The 22,876-nt window shown below is 41.7% G+C and overlaps 1 long non-coding RNA gene across 1 annotated transcript in view; it reads right to left on the reverse strand.

The window, feature by feature from the left end:
• LOC106729670 overlaps nucleotides 1–22,876 on the reverse strand; it is a 332,779-nt gene that overhangs the window by 305,314 nt on the left and 4,589 nt on the right. The window contains exon 2 of the long non-coding RNA XR_001366076.2: nucleotides 11,954–12,084. This is a non-coding gene — a long non-coding RNA (uncharacterized LOC106729670). The remainder of the gene's footprint in view (nucleotides 1–11,953; nucleotides 12,085–22,876) is intronic.

The following is a 22,876-nucleotide window of genomic DNA, read 5'->3' on the forward strand; positions in this document are numbered from 1 at the left end:
TTTCCTGGGACCCTGATGACTTTAAAGGGTTACTGAGAGGGTCAACGTGCCTGGCACTTAGAAAACAATCATTACAATGGTATCTTTCTTCTCCTTTCTCTTATCTCCCATTCCTCTTTTTACCCATGGTTAACTCCTTCCATACAGTTCCTCTTCTGATTCTTTTCAAATTTCTAAAATGTATTTATTTAGTTAGTTATTTTAGTGGGGAGGTAATTTGATTGATTGATTGATTTTAATGGAGGTACTGGGGATTGAACCCAGAATGTCATGCATGCTAAGCACATAATCTACCCCTGAGCTATACCCTACCCCCACTACTTCTGATTCTTTAACAGAGAAGTCAGCTAATTTTTCCTGCAAAGAGCCAGAGAGTTTATATTTTCAGCTTCGTGGGCTACACAGCGTCAGTCTCCATGGCTCAGCTCTGCTGGTATCGACCGGAGGCAGCCACGGGCAACACGAAAAGAATGAGCGTGGCTGTGCTCCAGTAACATTTTATTGATATATGCATTTTGCCCAATTTTCCTGAGTCCATGAAGCATTATTCTTCTTTTGATTATTATTCAACCAGCTGAAAATGTAAAAACCACTTTCAGCTCACAAGTTATACAAAAACAGCAACAGGCAGGCTTTGGGTTATAGGCCATAGCTTGCCAATCCCTGCTGTAACAGAGTTCTAAGTAAGATACAGCATTTATACTACACCAGAGAGCTCCAAAGTATGATTCTAGTTTTTTCTGTTTCCCTTTCTTAATCTAATAAGACTATAAATTCATTCTTTGAAGTGCCTGGCTCTTCACCTTCATCTCTGCCAACCAACTTTGAAAAATCCCATCTCACAGCATGTTCAGACCACTCTGTTCCATAGTACCTTACAGGGCCGATGTCCTTGAAGCTGTTCCCACACCAGAAACCCATTTGGGCACTGCTTCATCTAGGAAAAGGCATATCTAGGACTAGCCCAGTGTGATTCACTCCATGGAAATAACCACAAGAAGTCTGGTCTATCTGGGCAAAGCCTGTGTACTGACAACATCGAGAAGATGAGGTTTGTCTTTGCAGGATTCCACCTGATTATGCCCACAGTGGGCTAGTGCCAATTCAGGACATTTCCTGATATTTAATGATTTACCAGTCTGATGCTAATCCTCTCCTCCCTCCCCTTCTCTCAAGGCCAATCTGATCAGTAGGTGCAGAAGTGCTAGCAGATGCTCAGGTTGCTAAGGTGTTTAACCCACTCGGACAGACATAGCATGACTTAGACACAGACATGCTTGAATTTCATCAAGTCTTTAAGATAATTCCTTACCTAAGCAGTGGTTTTCAACCCTGGCCACACATTAGAATCACCTGGAAAGCATTTTAAAATGCTGATGTGCAGACCCCACCCACGGTGGTTGAAATGTTATGTGCAGTTTTACAAAGCTTCCCAGCTAATTCTGGTACAAAGTGAGCCTTGGGAATCAGACTCAAAGGGAGTCCAGTCCATGGGAGGGAGCCAAGGGGGAAATTTTCAGGCAGGTGAAGGAGGTCAGGGTACACTCATTCAAATCATGAATCCTTTGATTTCATACTCTTCCATGCAGAGCTGCAGAAAAGAAGGTCGACTGAGAGGGTGGGATAGAAGTAAAAATTAGTGTGCACCTAGTTTGTGTTTAGATTTTGTTAGTTACGTTGTATTCATTTATTCATGAATCCAACAGCATTTATTAAGTTCCTTTGTGCCCGACCATCTGGTAAACACTCCAGGTACAAAGATGAGTAAGACAGTAATGATCTCTGCCCTCATGGAGTTTACATTCCCATGAGGTGGAAAGAGTGGGAAGAATTGAACAACAAATTACTACACAATTATTATTTAATTTCAATTATGATAAGCCTTACAAATTTCAGAGTACACCTTCCATGGAAATCTGACTTACTTAAGGGACATCAGGGAATCTGGCTGAGTCTTGAAGCATGAGTAAGAACTAATGACATAAAAAGTGGGGACTACCTGTGCAAAGGCCCTGCAGTAAATGGATAGGAGCTCAGAGCTTTTGAACAATGGAAGGCAGCAATAGGTGAAATTCAGAGAGCAAGAGAAGAATGGTGGGGCACATATGAGCCAGGCGCATGGCTTGGAAGCCTTATCAAGACACTATCCATTACTCCATTTGTACTTCATTAAGGTCTGCACTTTATAGACTCAGCACTAGTAATACTGCTCAAGTTCCCATCACTGGAAAGAGGTATGGCGAGCACTCAAACCCACTACTGTTTAATTCCAAAGCCATGTCCTTTCTCTGCCCCATCTGTCTCCCTCAACAGTTTCCTCCACCTTTGAGGTGAGTGATTCACTAGAAACAGAAATTACAAAGTCAAGTCTGTTTCTATATAGAATCTCTCCATATAGAAATGTATCTGCACTTATATAGACGTAGGAAGGAACAAAAAAGAAAGGAATGAAAATACTAACTCTAGGGAAACTGACCTTCACTCTGTGGAGGAAAAGACTGGACTGGAGCCCCCAGTCAGTCCTTGACAGAATTCAAAAAGGTTCCTATCGCTAGGACACAATATAGGTTATTCAGACAAAGTCACTCATTGATTATTTATCAGTATTTACTAAGCACTTATGTGTCAAGTCCTAGAGACACAGATGAAAATGCAGGATCTCAACACTAGTGGAGTTTAGTCTTTTCTAGAACAAAGAGAAGCAATGTACTTAGCCAATTTCAAATCAGAAATTCCCAAAGTTTAATAAGAGATAGGAGAAGAGACTGGTAATATTTTACACTTACTATTTATTTCTACTAAGTTTATCTCTTTCTACCCCACTCCTTTAACCAATGTTTTTCAAATAAGACCAGCCAAAAATATTGAGGTCAATAAAAAATCACTATTTGGTAATTAGGGAAGATCATAGCATAAATAAGATTTAAGCAATGGGCAAGGACATTCTGGAGCATGATCAGTGAGGGAAACTATACAAATCTTCCCCCAAAAAATGACTGATCGAGTTCCAAAATCAGCAATGTACATGAGATTGATCCAATCCTCTTCCAGATGGCTTGAGGAAATCTGAGTGGAGTCCTAGACATAACGGTTAGTATACGAGATATGAAATGGACAAATAAAAGACTTCATTAAAATCCTAAAATAAAATTGAAAAATCTGCAGCAGATGGTATGAATTATAGATGGTTAAATGTCTGACAAAGGCAGTAATTTTTTTTTTAAATCAGCAACAAGGATTTGAGAGAAAGACCAGAAGATTGAATTATAGGAAATACGGTATTGACTTTTGAAAATGGAAGTAAGATTGGTTCCAGTCAGTACCTCAAGTAAACTTCTTCGATCCCTGTTAAAATGTCCAGTTTGATACTAAAAATCAAGGAGCATCCTTCCTGAGACCCAGGGAGAGGTGGTGGAGAAGGAAAAGAGTCCATCTTCCCATTCTTCTCCAGTACTCCCCAAGAAGCAGTCAACAATGCGCTCAGAGCAGTCCCACCCCATGACCTTGGAGGACCAGCACACCTGCCCACGGTCAGGAGAAGTGGCTGAGTGGGGAAATCTGCTAAGTCCCATGCACCAGTTTACTGCACATCAAAAGTACACTGTGCACACACATATACATCACCAGCTATCCTCGTTCCTCTCTTAAAAGGGATTCTTCTGCCCTGTGGTCCAGCTAGAATTTGGCAAAAAAGAACAAGAAACTCGGGCCATCATAGCACATCAAAGGCCTCTCCCAATATATTCCCCAAACTAAGATGCAGAAAAACATCTTCCTCGTCCTCTTTGGAGGCCACTAAGTCAGAATAGAGCCTAAGAACAGCCTTCTCTTTCTCCCTTTCAAGAACACCTTAGAGGCCATCACTCTTCACGTGGCCGGCAGTCACCCTTCCCTCAAGTAAAATGTTAAAATGTCTACAGACTCTAAGAACTTCCCTCTCAAGGAAAACAAATCATTATCATGCAATACTCTGTACCAGCCCCACCCACACCAAATTTATTCTCATTAATATATATTTACTCTCATTTTCTCATCTTCCAATGTTATGACCCTTAATCTGATCGACTATTCATCCCAGCTCCCTAGATTTGAGTATATGCAGTTGTCTGTTCATCGTGTCCCTTGTGATAAGTGTCCTTGGTAGGTTGTCAGCTGCCTCTGATGGGTAAATCTATGTTCTAGACTCACTCAAAGTGTGGTTCTAGGATCAAAAATATCAGCAGAACCCCAGGTCTCACCCCAGATCTCCGGAGGCAAAATCTGCCTCTCAACACTCCCCGCTGGAGGACCCTTATGTGCGCTAGGTTAGAAACCACTCCTGAGAAGTAAGGAGTTCTCTGCCTAAACTGCAAGGCACTTAAACTCCTGACACAAGCTGAGAGTCAGTCATTAAATGTTACCTGTGTCACCAGAGTGGGGTTTTATAGAGAGACAGAGGGAATGTATGAGAAATGGTTGTTGTTACTATTTAAATTTTGACTCCAGAATTTATGTCCCTTAGACAAAGTACTTGGAGAACTCAGTGACTCTATATACTTAACTCGTGTAAATATCAGAGAAGTTCAAAGAAAGGAGAGCTTGATGTGGGATTTTCCAAGGGGGAAATACCATGGAGAAAGTTGGACCTGAACCAAGAATTGGTGGATAAGGTCCTGCTAAAATAGGACTGCTTGGAAAATCTTCTAAACCCAAAACAGATGGATTGAGTTGTCAGGTAGTGCTTACCAACCATGTGAACTTTAATAAATCACTTTGTTTCTCCGAGCTTTAATAAAACCAGAAAGGAGATGTGGCACCATGGAAACAAGATCTGGTGTCAGAGGACCCACCTCCAATTCTCCCCAGATCGTGTCACCTTGGAGAAGTTAAGTTCCCTTACCTTCTGAGCCTCACCATCCTACTGAAAAATGAGAGTAATATCTGAGAATCCAATAGAAGAAAAGGTGTACAAAGTTCCCGGGTCAGCATCTGCTACAGAATAGGTGGTCAACCAATATTATTTTACCTTTTCTCCTTCCTTCTATCTGGCCAAGAATTGGGCTAAGACAAATGTGAATTCAATCTAGATCTGAGGTGGGGAGGCAATCCAGTTTAGGAAAATCCTGGAGAGCTCAAGCTGATTTGGCAAGAAGTAAGGGTCATTGTGCAAAGGTGAACACAGTATTTTTGGAAGACCAGTCTAGCAGTGCGTCCAGAATGGGCCAGAGAGGCAGTGAATGGTGCTGGTGAATTGGCAAGTTCACGGAAACCCAAAAAGGACTTTGTACCTACTTTCACAGCACATCTGTGTTGGTCGTTGTCTCTGATCTCAGATGTACGCTACACTTCCCTTTCTCTAACCTGTATATTTGGGTACTGGATTTCTTGCCAACTGGCCTCCAGGTAGGATCAGCCAGGGGGAGGCCAGAAGGCTTGAAGTAGAAGGAGGAAGGAAGCTATTTATCCTTTCCTCTCCCCACCCAACGTGGCATCTTAGGCACTACTTCTTTCTCTTGGGAGCCTCCAGCTCCAACAGGCAACCCTGGCCTCTGTGCTCTCAGTTCCCACCAGGAGGCCTCTGCAGAGCACCCAGATCTGCCCAACAGCCCCAGCTCTGGGCTCCAGTAACACCTCCACCCTCTGTGGTCCTTCTGGTCTCGGGGTGGGAGTAGCTTCCAACCACTGCCAACCTCTGGGTTGCTATACCTTCTCCTCTTTGACCTCTATGTTTAACCATCACCTGGGTAATAACACCATAATATAACAAAACTATAGTATAGTTTCCTGTACTATATGATTCCTTCTGTCAAAAGACCAAAAGTGGTTGCTGTTTCCCAATTAGACCTTATCCACCATAGCATCTACATAAAAACACATCTCATATTATTTTGTATGATTACATGGGTTTCTTAACCTTGGAAAATATACAAATAAAAGCTACATAATGATTGCTCTTTCACTGAAGAGTAGGAGAAGCTGGGGTCAGAATTCTCCAACCAAAAAATATCATAGATCCATTAATACAGAATAATTATTAATCTGTGAATTTAATGGTGCCAATGAGCATGTCACATTTAATTTAGCATTTGCATGGATGATCTGCAAAGGTGAATAACAAGCACAGAAATTATTCCCACAGATATAATTGGGAAATGTGGCAAATACCCAAAAAGATGGTGAAATGATCTAAAACAAACAGAAAAACAAACAAAAAAACCACCTGACAGCTACAGAAATATGGGCAGGATATAGTGGTGAACCTCATAAAAATGCATAGCTGAATCAAAATAGTAAAAATCAGACACTGCCTGAAAAATCTACATTTGTATAGTTAAGAGAAAGTAATCCAAAACACAGATATTCCATGGGTAGGAAAGAAAGTAAGAAATGAATAAAGCTGAGAAGACCAAGGCCTGACAGTGCAAACCTGGATCTAATTTTGAAATATGATGGAGGGAAAGGAGCCTAGCTGAGTTGAGCTTTAACTATGGACACCCGGTGCATCTTTTTTTTTTTTTAAGCAACAACCACCAAAAAAATGAGATTCTTTCTCTCTCCGACTTCCAATCACTCCTCTTAATTTACAGACTATTGATTAAGTCATACTTGCGATGCCCTGTCCAATTCTGCATACCTCCATAACAAAAACGAGAAAAATACTAAGAATTGCAAGGCCTCTGAGAAATAAAATCTGAAAGACACGGAGCTGGAGGACATGAATGATAAAGGAAGTTCAAAGAGCCAGATTGGCTGAACAACACTATTTCTAGCACAGACCCATAGAAGATCAGGCATACTGTGTGGGACAAATTCCAATTAGAGAATAGATCTCAGTGTTGACCTAATTATCTAATGTCCAGCTCTCATTTTTATGGGATGAATCCAGGCAAGAAAAATAAATTCTTGGAAACAAAACTACTCTAATAAGGAAAATGACTTCCTTTCTCCATGAAGTCCCAGATGGTCAAAACACAGAAGCCCAGTATATTATTTACTTTTTGTTCACTTTGAACCTTAAATCCTTCTATAAGGATAATATTGACTTCAAGGAGTCCAGACAGTATGTTTCTACATAGTCAAGAAGGGTTTTCCTTTATGGAAACAGGAGTTCAAAATAAGGACAAGAACTCTTAACTCTCTAATGATACAGCCGGCACAGTACAGCAGCCACCAGGAAAATCACTTGTAAATTATTAGGTGAAAGAATAAAGGATTAAAGCAAAACACTCACATCTCCATGTTAAGCTGGGCTGTTATAATCTAAGTATTCATGAGAAACCGTTTTAGCATTTAGAAGGGGGTGGGAGAGAAGCAATCGGAGTCAACTGTAATATACTGAGGGTTGGTCACGTGATCTAATTACAGAAATGAAAGCAACCCAGGAAATATGTGGTCTATTCAAGCCTGCAGGGAGTAGGAACAAAGAATATAATTATACATCAAGCCTGTTGATTAAACAATTACTATTTAAAGCAGATATAGATTTAAAATTAATTTGCTTTTGCATTCTGAGGATTTGGCGACTGAGATAAACAGTGTTTGAAGTTTAATTATCCGTGTGTAAGATGAAGGGGCTCATTTCAATTTGGTTAGCACTGCAGAGCCTTTTGGATGCTGTGAAAGGAAGGATCCGACCTACTGCAAGTCCCAGCACTGCCGGAACGTGTGATTAAAATGAGCAAGGAGGCTCCCTCCGCCTAATCCCCAGAGTGTGGTCATATCACAGGAGACATTGTGCAATTGCAAATTAATATTTAAATGAATGCTAGTCTGAAGTTTACCTGGAGGGGGAAATACACTCTCTCCAAAAGAACAGAAGAGGGCCAGCCAAAGAGTTCCAGACGCCACAGCCATGAGATCGGGGGAGTGGAGACCTTCACGCATGTTTGAGCAAAGAGGACATCTACCTGCCAGCTACTCTGAATGGAGCGATTCTTATCAGAGGCCACGTGGACAGTGTCCCAGGGCAGAATTGCAGGGCCAAGGGGTGGGCAGGGTGAAGGGTGAATTGGAGCTGGAGCGCCAGAGAATAAACAAAATAGAAAATTCAAAAGTTAAAGAATGACTGCGGAGATGCACAGAATTGTGTGTGTTCACACGTCGACAATGAAATCCCCGGGGACAGAATTTCCAGACATCAGACCCAACTCACTAGCTACTATGGGGGAACCCGCGGTGCTTGAAGGGCCTGGAGAAGAGGATGCTGCCTGGGATGGTGGCTTAATAGAATGGGCTGGAAAATGGACAAGCTTGAGTGTGAAGGCCAGCTCTGCCACTTTTCAATTTTGTGACCTTCTCAAAGTATCTGGCTCCCCATGTCCCTCCATCTCATTGGCAAAATGGCTTTCACTCTCTCCTCATAGGGTGGCTGTAAATATTAAATACGGTAATGAGTGAAAACCTCGGTGTTTTCTCCCTACTAAAATCTCCCAGCTACTGTATAGCACAGGGAACTATATTTAATATCTTGTTGTAACCTATAATGAAAAACAGTAAGAAAAGGAATATATGTATGTATATGTATGACTGAAGCATTCTGCTGTACACCAGAAATTGACACAACATTGCAAACTGACTACTTCAATTAAAAAAAAAAAAAAACTCCCAGGAGCTCCCCAAAGGTTTTTGGGTAAAGATGAATCCTTTTAATGCCTACAAGGACTGGCGATAGGAAGACCCAGCCCCCCACCCACCTTCTCTTCCCTGCCCCCACCACTCTCCCCTCACCAGTCCCACAGACCTTCTTTCCGTCCTCTGTTCTCTCTCCTGCTCCAAGGCCCACCCGTTTACCATCAGGTCTGCCTTAGAACACCTTCCCTTCCCCTCTCCAACCAGGCACCGTCTATTCATTCAGCTCATCTCAACTCATGTTACCTCAGGTGGCAGTTAGAGGCTCAGGCTCTGAGGACAACACATCAGGTTCAAAACCCAAACTTTCTATCTGCGTGACTTCCATCCATCTAAGAGCCAGCTTCCTTCCTGCAAGATGGGCGTGAAGACCAGTACCTACATCATACACTTGCTGTCAGGGGCACGAGAATCCATGCGTGTGACGGCCTCAGCACGAAGCCTGGCATGTGGGCAGCCCTGGGAAACTGCTCGCCGTGCTTCCCAGGGGCCCCCTTCCACGGCACTCGGCATGGCTGCAGTTGTACATCTGTGGGATTATTTCCACATGCCCATCTCCCCACCAGAATGGAAGCTCCAAGGAGGCAAGAGTTTTCCTGTGCTTTGTCCACAGTATAGATTCAGTTCCTAGCAGAACATACTTATTCATTTGCTGAGAAATAAATGAAAGAAAATGCTGAGCATAGAGCCTGGCCTGTAGTGGGCCTCAATAAGTACTAGTTTTCAAATAATAATCCACTGATAATGTCAACTGATAAATGAAAAAAATCGATGTTCACTTTGCCCAGTGGTTCTCAACTGGGAGTCACCATTCCGCACCCCCAGGGAAGACTGGCCATGTATGGACAGGGTGGGAGAGGAGGGTAGGGATGCTACTGGCGTCTAGTGTGTAGAGGCCAGGGGTCTGCTCACCGTCCTACAGCACTCCGCACCGCCTTCACGCAACACGGACAATCCAGCACAAGACGGCAATAGCACTGAGGCTGGGATGCCCTGCATTTGCCTTCTGTCACATTTCCCTAATCACTTAATTCACCAGTTGAGTTCTAACAGGCAAATCCAGCTTAACATACTCATTCTCACCTTTCATCCCCACCCATTCCTGCAGGTCCAAGGCCATCTGTGCCTCTCCCTCTGTCCCCAACTTCTGTTGGCCAAGCTGAACAGTCTCATTTCTTCTCACTCTTGTGTCCAGTGTGAGCTTAACACATGGGGATGTGGGTGAGGCTGAAGAAAGGCCCACACTCTAAGACATTTCTTGGGCTTCATACACATATTCCTGTTTTCAGCAGAGCTTTCAACAGAAGCCAAAGGTGAAGTACCACTACTTGGCTTTTAGGACAGAGCTCTGTTTCAAATGTCATGCTTCAGGAAAGTTCATGTAGCCAAAAAGTAGAGCAGGGGCCGACAGGTAGGATCACTCATGTGTAATACAGAGGTTACTCTAAGACGCAAAAGAATTTGCTCCAACAGTGAACCCTTTGCTCAAAATTATCAAGTATAAAGTCACAGAGATGAATTACAGGATCCAAGAAAAAGTAGGATAACGAAACAAAACTGTTCTGAAGTGGCAACACAATGTCAAACACACCAATACACACAAATGCTAGAGGTTAATATAAATTTTAAAACTCAACATTTCATCAATTGCAAAAGACGACATGTTCACAATGGTTAAAAGTATGTCAAACAGAAATTACAAGTGTTGGCAAGGATGTGGAGAAATTGGAACCCTTGTGCATTGCTGGCTGGAAGGCACAATCATTTAGTCACTGTGGAAACCAGTTTGGCAGGTCCTTGAAAAAAGAGTCACTCTATAACCCAGAAATTACACTAATACCAGTATAACCTAGGCATATAACCAAAAGAATTGAAAACAGATGAACAAGAACCTGTACATGTATATTCACAGTAGCACTATTCACAAGAACCAAAATGTTGAAGTAGCCCAAATGTCAATCAACAGATAAATGGAAAAACAAATTGTGGTATATCCTTACAATAGAATATTATTCAGCCATGAAAAGGAAAGAAGTACAGACACATGCTACAGCATGGATGAACCTGCAAAAATAGGATGTGAAACAAAGTCACGTATTACATGATTCCATTTATATAAAATGTCCAGAACAGATAAATCTATAGACAGAATGCGAATTTATTGCTGCCAGGGGCTGGAGGAAGGGGAAAATGCAGAGAAATGCAGAAAAATTGCTTCATGGGTAAAAATGTTTTACCTATTAATACAGATCATCATCTCATTTAAATTCAGATGGAAATGTTTTGGAACTGAGTCGTTCACTTTAACAATGGTTAACTTTATGTTATGTAAGTTTCATCTCAATAAATTATTTTTTAAAGCATGTCAAAATTGCACAAAATCGACAAACACTGAAAAAGAGAACACTTTAAAATGAAAGTAGATGCCTGTAGCCTGAGGGATTATATGTAATTTTTTTTTTGCCATCTTAATATCACTTTCTTTTTCAAAGTAATACACATTGGCTATAAACACTTTAGAAAATACATAAAAGCACCATAAAGAATGTATAAGGGTCTATTGAGACTATTTCTAGTTTTTCAAAATATATATTCTTTAATGTCAATGTTAAATTAGCTCTGCAACCAAACAGCAAAATAAAACCAAGACCCTGTGCATTAAGTACGATAAACCCACACAGTTGAACTTCATTTCCACCAAAGCTTTTATTATAAGTTCTCTATGGGCAAACCAGACTAGGGGACCAAGGGTGCCAGGGAAGCAGGTTAAGTATGTGACTTTGGGGCAAAACCTTCTCTTCTATCCTTCCATCCATCTCAGACAAGTGTGTCTGGCTCTTACCAGGCTGGCAAAGCCTGGTCTCCGTGGGACAGTTTGAGAAAGCCTCCTTCACCATGTCTGAGCCATCGACCCTCCATGAAGGAGACTGGAATTTCTACTCCTTTCCCCTGCAGAGCCTCCTTCCTGCTCACAGCAAGAGTTCTCCATGAACTATTACACTAGTATATGCCAGGAATGGGGAGATGGGGGCTTAGCATCCTCAACTTCATGAAAAAAAGATAATCATTTCCTCAAAATTTGCAAATGATTGTGAAATGTACGTCTCACCTCCCATCCCTCTAAATCATTTTGAGCATGAACACGAATAAAACGAAAAAGCAGCAGAAAGAGGAACAGAATGCATGGAGCTCGGCTCAGCGTAGAGTGGAAAACTTACCAGTGAATTAGCAACTACCAATGGCCCAAATTATAGCTGCACTGGGGTGGTAACTGTGTGTGGAAAGACTGAGAATGCCATCCCACCTCACAGATTCTGAGGTTTTGGTTCTGAATGTTCATTCTTACCTTCATCCATCAGTGCTTCTTTCTCAGTCCAATTTCACCATCAAAATTTCAGCTCCAACACCCCTCTTTTTCTTGCAACAGGTGCTCCTCCTGTTCTTACAGCAAGACTGCTCAGAGCGCATCACCTCTACCTGATTAAAAAGACACGATGTCAAAGGTGTGTAAGTATCCTAAAGATATATTCTCCCTAAAGAAACTGGTAGGACCAAAAGAGCACCCCCAAAAAATGGTAAAGGAAATTTTAAAAGGTAACTGCCAGAATCATCAAAAGCAAACAGCAGTGAATTTTTCAAGCCTGGAGTTGCCTCCCTGGCCTGAGAAGTTGATCATACAGCTGGATGGAGGGTACTGATCCCTCTGTATTTCCCCAGGGGACTTAGCATTAATGGTTTCCCCAAAAACAGTTGCTTATGGAAGCATGACAATGAGCAGAGAGAAGCAGCCGGCTGGCCTTGCCTCTGCTCCTCAGTGTGTATGATGCCCAGACAGACAGAACCCACAGTAGGGTCTCACTGATGAATGCCCTCAAGAGAAAAGGAGAGACAAATATTTAGCCAAATGCTCAATGTCCTCTTGTTCTGTCTTGTCATGATACACAGACAAAGAAGATATCATAGAAGCCTGAAAAAGAAGATAATTCTGCTCATCTTATACCAAGCCAAGCACTTCATATACATTTACACTGCATGGTTCCTATCTCAACCCAAAACCTACCCTGGTCATGACTTTGGAGGCAGTTGCCTAAAACTGGGGCCTGATTTTACCCTGGGCTGTACAGAACTCACTATGGGGTCCAAGTGAAGACTGTGCAGAGGTGGAATTTAAGATCTTCATTTCCATATAAACTGAAGTGGCCACCAGATGTGAGGCACTCATACCCTGAACCTGGGAGAAAATGGAAATGTCAACATGCCCCCCTGAGCAGTTTGGTGTCATTGAATTTTTCCCGGGACACTCTGTACTGCCTTGTAAATATTACCAAATCCAATTTTAGGTGGCTTCTGGAGCAAGGCAAGTGGTCAGGATTTATTCAGGCCAACATCTGGAACCATGCATATTCCACAGAGTTAACTCTATGAAAAAGCCAAGTCATATCCTGGGATTGTCCCCCACCAACCCCTCCTCTACCAGCCTAAAAACCTTCACAGCACAATGTGTCTCTAAGATGCCTTAAGATAGCATCACAAAATTGGACAATAGCTGGCTGCAATCATCCCCCAAACTTGCCAAGCTCAGGTATTTTTCAGGGTGGAAAACACCTAATGGCCCTGAATACTTCCTTTGGTGCTTTTTTTTTCTAATGCATGGCAAGAAGTTCACTCTCCAGCACTAAACTCTGCCAAGGAACCCATCTCAACCTCCCATCAAACTTCTAGAGAAATTTCATTCAAATTTTTTATTAAGCTTTTCCTAAATGCTCAGTACTTGCAGAGTACTTTGCAATCATTTAGTAGCCTTCTCCCAAGTCACACCTAGAGACAGGAGATTGCCCTCTCACTATCAACACTTCCTTTACAGATGGAGACCCTGGAGTCTCCAGGGAGGTTTACAGCTAGGTGCCAAGATGAAGTGCAAGTCTAGGCTTCCAGACCTCTGTCCCAGAGCCCATCACACACAGACAAAGAAGGGGCGGCTGAATCCCCTGGGAAGGGGATCAATGACTAAGAAGTCTCCCCGTTTGGTTGCTGATTGTTCATTTCCCATTAGTTACTCCTGGGAAGGCTTCTTATATAGACAAAGGTCTATCTTAACATGTTCGAAGGTGCTGCTTATCAGGAAGAAGTAACATATTAGGTAGCCCACAGACTAGTAAATTTTCATGTATCTGGACAACCAGGTATCACCCACATGAGAACAGGTCCTGAAACAATGAGACCTAGGACAGGTCAGTTTGGAAAAGGAGGCTAAAAAGGAAGAGGAGAATGATTCACAGCAGGGGGTGGTCTAGGACCAGAATACAGGAAATAGTAGGGGAGGGTAGCGATGGGGCTGAGAGAGAGGAAATGAGGGCACAAGACACTTGGCTGGATTGAAACACAGCAGGAGGAACAGAGGAAATGAAAACCAGACTTTGCTGAATTGACAAATCCTCCTGGGCCCGCACGGCCTTTACCAGCATACAGGGAGGAGACCCCGGAGAAGGGGGATATGACTGGTCTTTAATACCCTGCCCTCATTGGCACCAGTCCTAAGGGAACAGTAAGCTCTCAGAGAGCTGTAAGATTGGGTGGAGTGTCAGGAGAAGTCGGAGAAGAGGAAGATGCCGGAAAGCATCAGAAGCTCTCCAGTTTGGGAAGAGTGGAGTGGGTGAGAGGTCCTGGAATTTCCCATTGGGGGACCATGCCCAGGCCCATCCCCGGGGGAGGAAGGCGTGCCGGCACAGTCCACGCCATGGTCAGGCATCCGTGAGTGCCTTCCAAGCCCATCTGGGATCTCTGATCTCCTGGGGAAAGAGCCTGTGAGGAGAAGCTGGCAACACCGTGCCCTGTCCCAATTCTGGCATGAGAAATGTGCTTATCAACTCCATGATCCTCCTCCCATTTCTCATCCTCTCTCCCCACATCTCCTCTATGCTCTAGGACTGCCAAGGTAAAACTGTTAAGAGCTATGGTTTACTTCTGTGATACAATGTAATTATTGAGTGGTACACACTGATAAATCTTATCTAAAAAAAAATAGAAATTTAAATACATGAAATTGCCTATGGATTCTCCTTTACATACAGTCTTCACATTTTAGCTTCACAACTCTCCATGGCCTCATCCTCGCTTCCTGGGATACTCAACCCTTGATGCTGGTCTCTGGCTACTTTCACATCTATCAGGATCCACCCCCAAGGGACAGGGTCTAATGCTCCTGACCTTTTCTGATAACCTCTCCTGATCATCTTTCTTAACATCGAAACAAACCTGTCCTACGTTCCATTCCCTCAGGGCTTTGCTCAGTACTGTCTATTCTGATACACTAACCTAGGCTAAGAGAGCATAGTTGCCTTATGGTTTGTTGAGAAAATCAAAGGAGGGAAATCAATATATACAGGGGAAGCATTAATAATGTCACTATCCATACATCAGTCCTCAGATGCAACAAACTGACATCTCAGCAGGGACTGAGAACTCTCACCTAAACCAGTGGTTCTGCTCCAGGGAATTTCAGGTGTCAGGGAGGGTGGCCTAGGCGAGGAGAAGACAGGAGAGGCTGCAGCTTTGATGCTAGCATTTTATAAGCTAGCTGCCCACTCCTCGTGAGCTCGCTGCCTATCCTATAGCCAGTCCACATTTTGTTTCATTCAGTTGTATCTGGGGGGGGAAAAAAACCTTCGATTGACCTATAATTAATAAAATAAACTGAGGGACACAAGAGTGATAATGTACAGTTAGTTCCCAATTATGGAAAATAGCACGCCTTAGGGCCAAATATCTTTTAAATCTTCTGCGGTTGGCACAGAACCATGAAGGACTCATTCCCCAAGACAGGGACAGAATTGCTTTCATTCTGGGAAAGTCTGTCACTTTCCAGCTCTGTGTCATGGGACAAGTTGTTCAACCTCCCTGAGCCTCAGGAGCATCATCTCTAAAATGGGATGAATACACCTATCTCATCAGGTTGTGAGGAGTCAATTTAATTATATAATATCTGCAAACCACATAACTTAAGGTTTGTTACACGGTAAATATGTTTAAAAAAAAAAAAAAAAAGGCAACCGCAGCAGCAACTCCCAGGCATTTGGAAAGGGGAAATATTCAGCCTTCAAAAGGTACTCGAAGGTAGATGTACGATCTATGTATTAGCCAAGAGACTTGGAAACCACCTGGGTTTGGGAATTTCACATTGCCCTTTGAGACAGCTGGCAAAGCCACCAAATGTCTCAACTTCAAGGACAGGAATTTCTGCCCTCGAGATAGACATTACCTGTCTCTGGCCAATCCAGCGACAGAGCAGAGGGCCTGGCCACCCCCTGCGAGACTGCTTCCTCCCACCAAGCCAAGGGCATACCCATCCCTGTCCTTTTCCTGACCTCACCCTTTTCCACCCACTCACTCCCCACTCCCTGCCTGGCTGCGGCTGCGAGAGCCTGCCTAATCTCAACTTGGGGAGTACTCTTTGCTTTTAAAATGTCTTGCCCAGCTTAATCAGTAACCAGCCTCCCTCCACTGCCAGTTAGTAGCTTGCCCTGACATGAGCTCCTTCCCCTGCCAGCCGGCAGATGTGTCTTTTTTAGGAAGATTCAATTCCCAGCCTGTGCCCTTCTGCTAATGACAGCCTCTCTCTCTGAAGGTTACCTGTCGCCAGCCAGCAATCTTGCTCATGAATGCAAAGTAAAGTGGGTGCTTGCCCTGACCTTGGAAAAGCAGATCATTCTGTATGCAAGTTCTGAAAAAGAACATTTGACATTTGCTGTCTTCTCTGTATCAGAATTGTGAAGAGGAAGTCCCTCATGTGGCCAGACACCCTCTTAGGTTCGGGGATGTGGTTTGTGAATGGCATTTGTCAACTAAGTCTTGCGATGATATTCAGCAGGCATGATGTGGAGAAAATGTTAATGAAATCTTGCCTAACTGCAGGAACACATTTGAATAGAATCAAAGTCATATGTGGGATTTTTTTTTTCTCATATACTGAGTCTTTTCTGCATATATTAACCTTTTGCCAGTTTTTTTTTTAAAGCACAAAGCTAGGATGATTCACTCATTCGATCATTCTTCAAACATTTATCGAGCATCCATTACGTACAAGATTCTGTACTAAGCACGAGGATGAAAAATTGAATAAGGCAGAGATTATTTTAGGCAAATAATCTATTATTCAACATTTTATGCTGAGAACCTAACTTCTTAGTTTGCTAAAAACAAAGCAAAAAGACAATATACATTTCTGGACCTTTGTATCATTTGGAAATAAACAAAGGGAAAGACAAATAGTGCAAGCAACCAGAATGGATGGGATAATCTTTCAGAAGGAGAGGGTCCCGACTTGGTATTGTTTGTGAAATAATCTTTCAAGCAAGAGAGGCCTGCAATGGCCAAGCTGGGCTGGCCCTCCTTTACCAGTCTCTGCCCTGCTGCTTGACACCACTGATAATGAAATCCAGATAAGCCCTGCTCTGCTGGTGGTGGTACAAGGCATCACTTAGCAGAAGCTTCCTAATGTAGAGCTTTTAGAGAATTTAAGGACTCACTCTGTCATCATCAGAAGTGCATGTTTCCATTGCTGAGTCAGAAGAACTAAACTGGAGCTGAACCAGAAACAAATGGTGAGTCAAATGAAAGACTGAAGCTGCACAGCAAAAGCCCCTGCTACTAAGACTGCCCGGGTATAGTGTAGAGTACCTCTGCAAATGCCTAGGGCCCACTCATTCACGTAACAAATGGTTATGAAACACCTCCCATGCATCAAGAGCTGTCCTAGGTGCTGGGGACAGAGCAGTGAAGCAGACAGATAAGGCCCCATCCTCAGGAAGCTTGTATTGTAATGGAGAAAGCCAATACATGAATAGTTTAAGTTATAAGGGTGAAGGAAAAAAATTAAAAGATGAGCTAAAGAGTAACTTGTGGAAGGCACTTGCATTGATCCAGATTTCATTGCAGACAGCAGAATCCACTCTAGCTGGTTTAAACAGAAAGAGATTCTATAAAGCAAATTCTGTGATTATAAAATTGTTAAGATGGTTGGAAGAGCAAGTTTTAGACTGACCCCTTAAACAATCCCTAGCCTCTGCATAATCTGTCATAAGAAGCTGTTGCAACACAGAAAAGAAATTTATGGTTACCAAAGGGGAAAACCCAGGGAGAGGAATAAATTAGGAGTTTGGGATTAACAGATACACACTACTATATATAAAACAGATAAAAGACAAGGTCACACTGTATAACAGGGAACTATATTCAATATCTTGTAATAACCTATAATGTAAAAGAATCTGAAAAAGAATATATATATATATATATATATATATATATATATAACTGAATCACTATGCTGTACACCAGAAACTAATACATTATAAATCAACTGTACTTCAATTAAAAAAAAGAGGCTGTTCTATTAAGAAAGCACTACACCCCTGCTGACTACAGAACCATTCCAGCCCCCAGTGCAATTAAAACAGCTGCTGCAGAGCCACAGAATCAGGAAGCTGCCCTTTGCTGCTACACATTGTAGCTATAGCTACAACTGCTTGCTCCAGAATCATACCACTGCTGCCAGAGTCCTTGGCAACAAAATAATGTTTGGTCCCACCAAAATGGAGACCTTGTGAACCACTAAATGGGTACCCTGCACTTTGTTCCTGGAAACAAAATCATTTCTAGGATCCAAGTTCCAAGAAAGTTTGGGAAATGTGAACTTTAGTTTTGCTGTCTTGGCACAGGAAAAGCGAGTCTGAATGGATGTTAAACAACCCAGTCTGTAGTAACTACCACACCACTTTGGAAGGACAATCAAGGAATGCCTCTGGGGGAAGTTACTTTTAAGCTAAAACCATGTGAAGAGTTGAAGAAAATTTCCAGGTACAGGGGAAAAAGAAAAAAAAGCAAAACAAGGGTAACAACTCTGGGCATAGTGATTGAAGGCAACAGAGAAATTGAAGGAGTTAGGAAAATCTAGATCAAGCAGGGCTTAGGAGATTGTAGTAAGGAGTTGGATTTTATTCAGAGTACTAGGGAACCAAAGAGAGATTGACGAAGGGGATCATCATACTCTGATTTGTATTTTTAAAAGAAAATTCTAGCCTCAAGGTGGAGAATGGATTATAGACAACTAATAACTGAACCAAAGAAACGAGAGAAAATTCCTGAGGATTAGAGATGATGGTGGCTTGTGCGAGGACATTGACTACAGACGTTGACACATTCTCTGTATTTTGTTGGGAGAATGATAGGATTTCAGAATGAATTAGATGTGAGGATTAACAAAAAAGGAAGCATTACGGAGTGCTCCCATGTTTCTAATCTAAACAAAGAGTGGATTCAACTGAATAAAATTGAAAAAGGAGAAAAATAAACAAACAAACAGAGTGGATGATACTGATGATATTCCATTTACTGGGTTGAAGAACAATGGGGAGAGCATGTCTACAACTCACCAAGTCCTTGATGTTTAAAAAAAAAAAGCCAGTTATGGAGACAGGTGGGAAGCAGACTCAACCACTTGTTTTGCTCTCCCAATTGGCCACTAATCTCATTCTTCAGTGTATTCAGAGTATTCTGACGGTTCTAGAGTAGTGGGTCTTAAACTTTGTATATGAAATACTCTGACACAGGTGAGATCCACACTTAGACTGGGATAAAGGCTTGCATGGTAAGAGACATGTGGGGCAGTACAGAATAGTCTGGGGAGTTGGTGTCTAACATTTGTGGGAAACAAAAGTCATCAAATATAAAGGCATTTGAAGGGGGAGAGGCTGAGCTCTGCAAAGTCACGTGCATTTAGGACTGTGGCAAGTCAAAGCCCACGTTGCCATTTTGGCACAACAAAATAAACCACAGGTCACCTACTTTCACATCTCTCTGCTCCCCACCTCTCTATTCCCTTCCACCATCAAACCCTGGCTGGAATTAGAATAAGATGCTTCTTGGGTTTTATGAACTAGGAGTTCAACAATAAAATAATGTCAAAAGCAGAAATGTAGATTATCATCTCTTTATAAACACAAATACTATTAGTGATCAGCCTGTGAGTCACCCAGAAGAACAAACTCAAAAAGCACTGCTCTAGACCATGCCATCTTCTCTTTGACAAATAAATAAACTAACAAGAATTTAGAAGTCTAAGCAAGAGATAGAAAGGGAAGCTGTGCCTGTGCCGTGCCTCTCTTAAGCAATCAGAGCTCTGAGAATAGCTCTGTTGCTGGGGTAGAAGCAAATAATCTTTTGCTTTCCCTAAGCATTAAATCTTCCACATGTCTTTAGCACTCTCCATGGGCATACTGGTGCCAAAGCAGAGAAAGATTTAATTTCATGTTGCTAGGTTTTCACTTTTCTGCGGTTAATAAAGAGGCAGGTGCAGTCAGCCAGGCTGTTTTAAAAAAAAAAAAAAAAAAAAGGAGAGAGTTAAAATTGTTTATTTGGCCAACTTCAAATCTTGCTAAACCACAGTATAAGACAACTCATAACTTATTCCCAGCTCTCATATCTCAATCACTTTCAAGGGAAGTGCTTCTGAAGGTATTTCATACTGACAAATGAAATTATTTTACCAACATAGGGCATGCTAAGCTCTGCATGTAAGAATTTTTGAGCCCTTCTCCCACCCCTCTAAATAGAAAAGATTTAAGTATGTAACATACTCAGCCTAAGAGTAGGGTTTCTAGCTGTCAGACTGATGAGTTGTGGGCTATAGAGATGCATATCCAGTGTTCTCCAGAGTTAAAGCTTAAGTCAGAGTCAGCTGTCACCTGATAAAGGGAAGTTGATCTATACAAAAAAAAAGATTGAGTCTTCCAAAGGATTGTGTTTAATAATTAGTAACTAACTGGTTGGATGAATTTGGCCAGTTTCCTTGTTTTGGAGCCACTAATTTGGGCTTAGTTTCCATCTTTAGTCCAGTCTTTGGCTGTGTTGGGATTTTTGTTGAGTGCTTACACCGAAGTGTGAGGAGGAGAAAACAGAAGGGGCATGAGCCACAGTTTGTCATTTTTGTCACCTAATAGGAAAATGTATTCATGTGTAACTTTTCTTTAGACTCTCTTGGTTCTGAGCAGATGGCAGATATTTAATACATGTCTCTCGAATATGTCAATGAATCATGGTACCCATCTGGTGTAGGCAAATTCTACACTGGGGATTGTGGTTCATCTATGACATACATTCCACTTCTCTCTTATGGAGAAAAAGCAATGGTGTCTGAGGGAACAACCTCATTTGAAGAGATCGGCCAGGCTGCCTAGGAGTAATCTCAACCCATTTTCCAGAGATAAGCTTAGATATCGTCATGAGACCCTTGATTCTGGCCAGTGAGAAGGAAAGGAGGTTTCTGGGAATGGTGTTCTTTGTTCTTAGGGGAAAGTAAGAAGCAGCCGGCTTCCTCTTCTTCACTGTATGTGAATAAGCAGGCTTGTATCCCTAAATGTTGCTGGCAGCCATTTTGTGAACACAGGAAAACCAACCCAAAAATGAAACCAAAGCTTAAGACAGAATGAAGAGATGGAGAGAACCTGACCTTTGACATTTGAGTCACTGAATCAATCAAACATAAAGCCTACTCTATTTCCAAACTGCCTGCTGTAAGACCTAACAAATATCCTTGCTGTTTAAGCCCATTTGAGTTTGGTAGTCTGTTTCTTGCAAATGAATTTGAATGATATGAAAACTGACACCATTTGCAAAAATATTTTTTTAAGTATTATTTCAAATAGTCAGTTTACCTCTCTTTGAAATAGACAATCAGTAATTAAATTTTGTATTACTTAAATATCCTTAACAGTCAATTCTCACTATAAAGCTGATTTTAAGAATTGAGTCTACAAAGGCAAAAAGGAAAATCAGTGCTAATAGCATATAGCTCCTCCAGAAATTAGGCTCTCATTCATGTCAGTGTTTTACAGCAAATCTTACACTTTACATACAGTTTTGTGTTCTTACAATTTGGTGATATTTAGATGAATCTTTTACTTTTAGGCTTTACTTATTCTTGGGAATCTCTAATCAAAATCAATAAGACTAATGAGTTTATCTCAAAGCAGAAACAGGCTCACAGACATAGTAAACAGATTTGTGGTTACCAGGAGGAAAGGCGGTGGGAAATGATAAATTGGGAGTTTGAGATTTGCAAGTATTAACGACTATATATAAAATAGATAAAAAATAAATTTCCCTGTATAACACAAGGAACTCTATTCAATATCTTGTAGTAGCCTATAATGAAAAAGAATATGAAAATGAATATGTCTGTATATGTATGACTGAAACACTATGCTGTACACCAGAAATTGACACATTGTAATTGATGATACTTCAATTAAAAAAAAATCAGTACAGAATCAACTTAAGCCATATTGTAAAATGGAGAGGAAAGCCACACCCAGCCATGCCCATCTGCTCTGTAATTAATTACCCCTTCTTCCACACACCCAGTGAAACACCCATTCCCTAACTGGGCAGTTGGGTATCAAACAGTTCACTGCAGGATAGCATAACCGCTAAGAGCTTGGACACAAATCTTGACTCTGCTAGTTATTAGCTGTGTGCTTTGGGTGAAATACTTAATCTCTATAAACCTCCATTAATCCTACTGTAAATGAAGATAATAGTTGTATATACTTCAGACCATTATTATGTGGATTATATAAGATAATGCATGAGAAGCACTTAGCATAGTGCCTGGCATGTAGAAAATGCGCAAGAAACATCATTAATATTCACTTTGTGGTGTAAGTGATCAATGGGTTTTACCTGGAGGGAAGATGTGGGCATTTTAAAAATGCAGCTTGAGAAACCAAATTATTATCTAAATGAGTGAGGTTTAGAAGAGAGCTGCTTGGGGAGAACAGGCAGAGTGAGACACTCCTCTCCTTAACACTGAACTCCTAGCTCCCTCACCAGGACTTAGTCTGGATCCCTCTTCCGTCCTCCATCATTATGATACTTAAGAATTAACTCTGATTCCTTCACATGGAGCTCAGTGAAATAAAAGGTAATATAGCAGGATGGTAATATCATGGATTGATAAAAAGACAATTTTGAGTGTTTCTCTTTTTATCTAGAATATAGAGAATGGATAAACATACAAAGAAATTAAAAACAAACCAATATAGTCTGCTGATACTGGCTCAATTGCAAGAAAACCAAGAAACTGCTCGAAGGGTGAGGTTGAAAGAATACTGGCAAGAGTGAAAGGGCTGTACCTCCACCAGCTGAGTGTGACCTTGAGCAAATCACAGCACCCCGCTAGACGTCGGTATCCTCCTGTGTCAAAAGAAGGGCT

Source organism: Camelus ferus, chromosome 3, assembly GCF_009834535.1.
Source record: "Camelus ferus isolate YT-003-E chromosome 3, BCGSAC_Cfer_1.0, whole genome shotgun sequence".
Taxonomy (NCBI): domain Eukaryota; kingdom Metazoa; phylum Chordata; class Mammalia; order Artiodactyla; family Camelidae; genus Camelus; species Camelus ferus.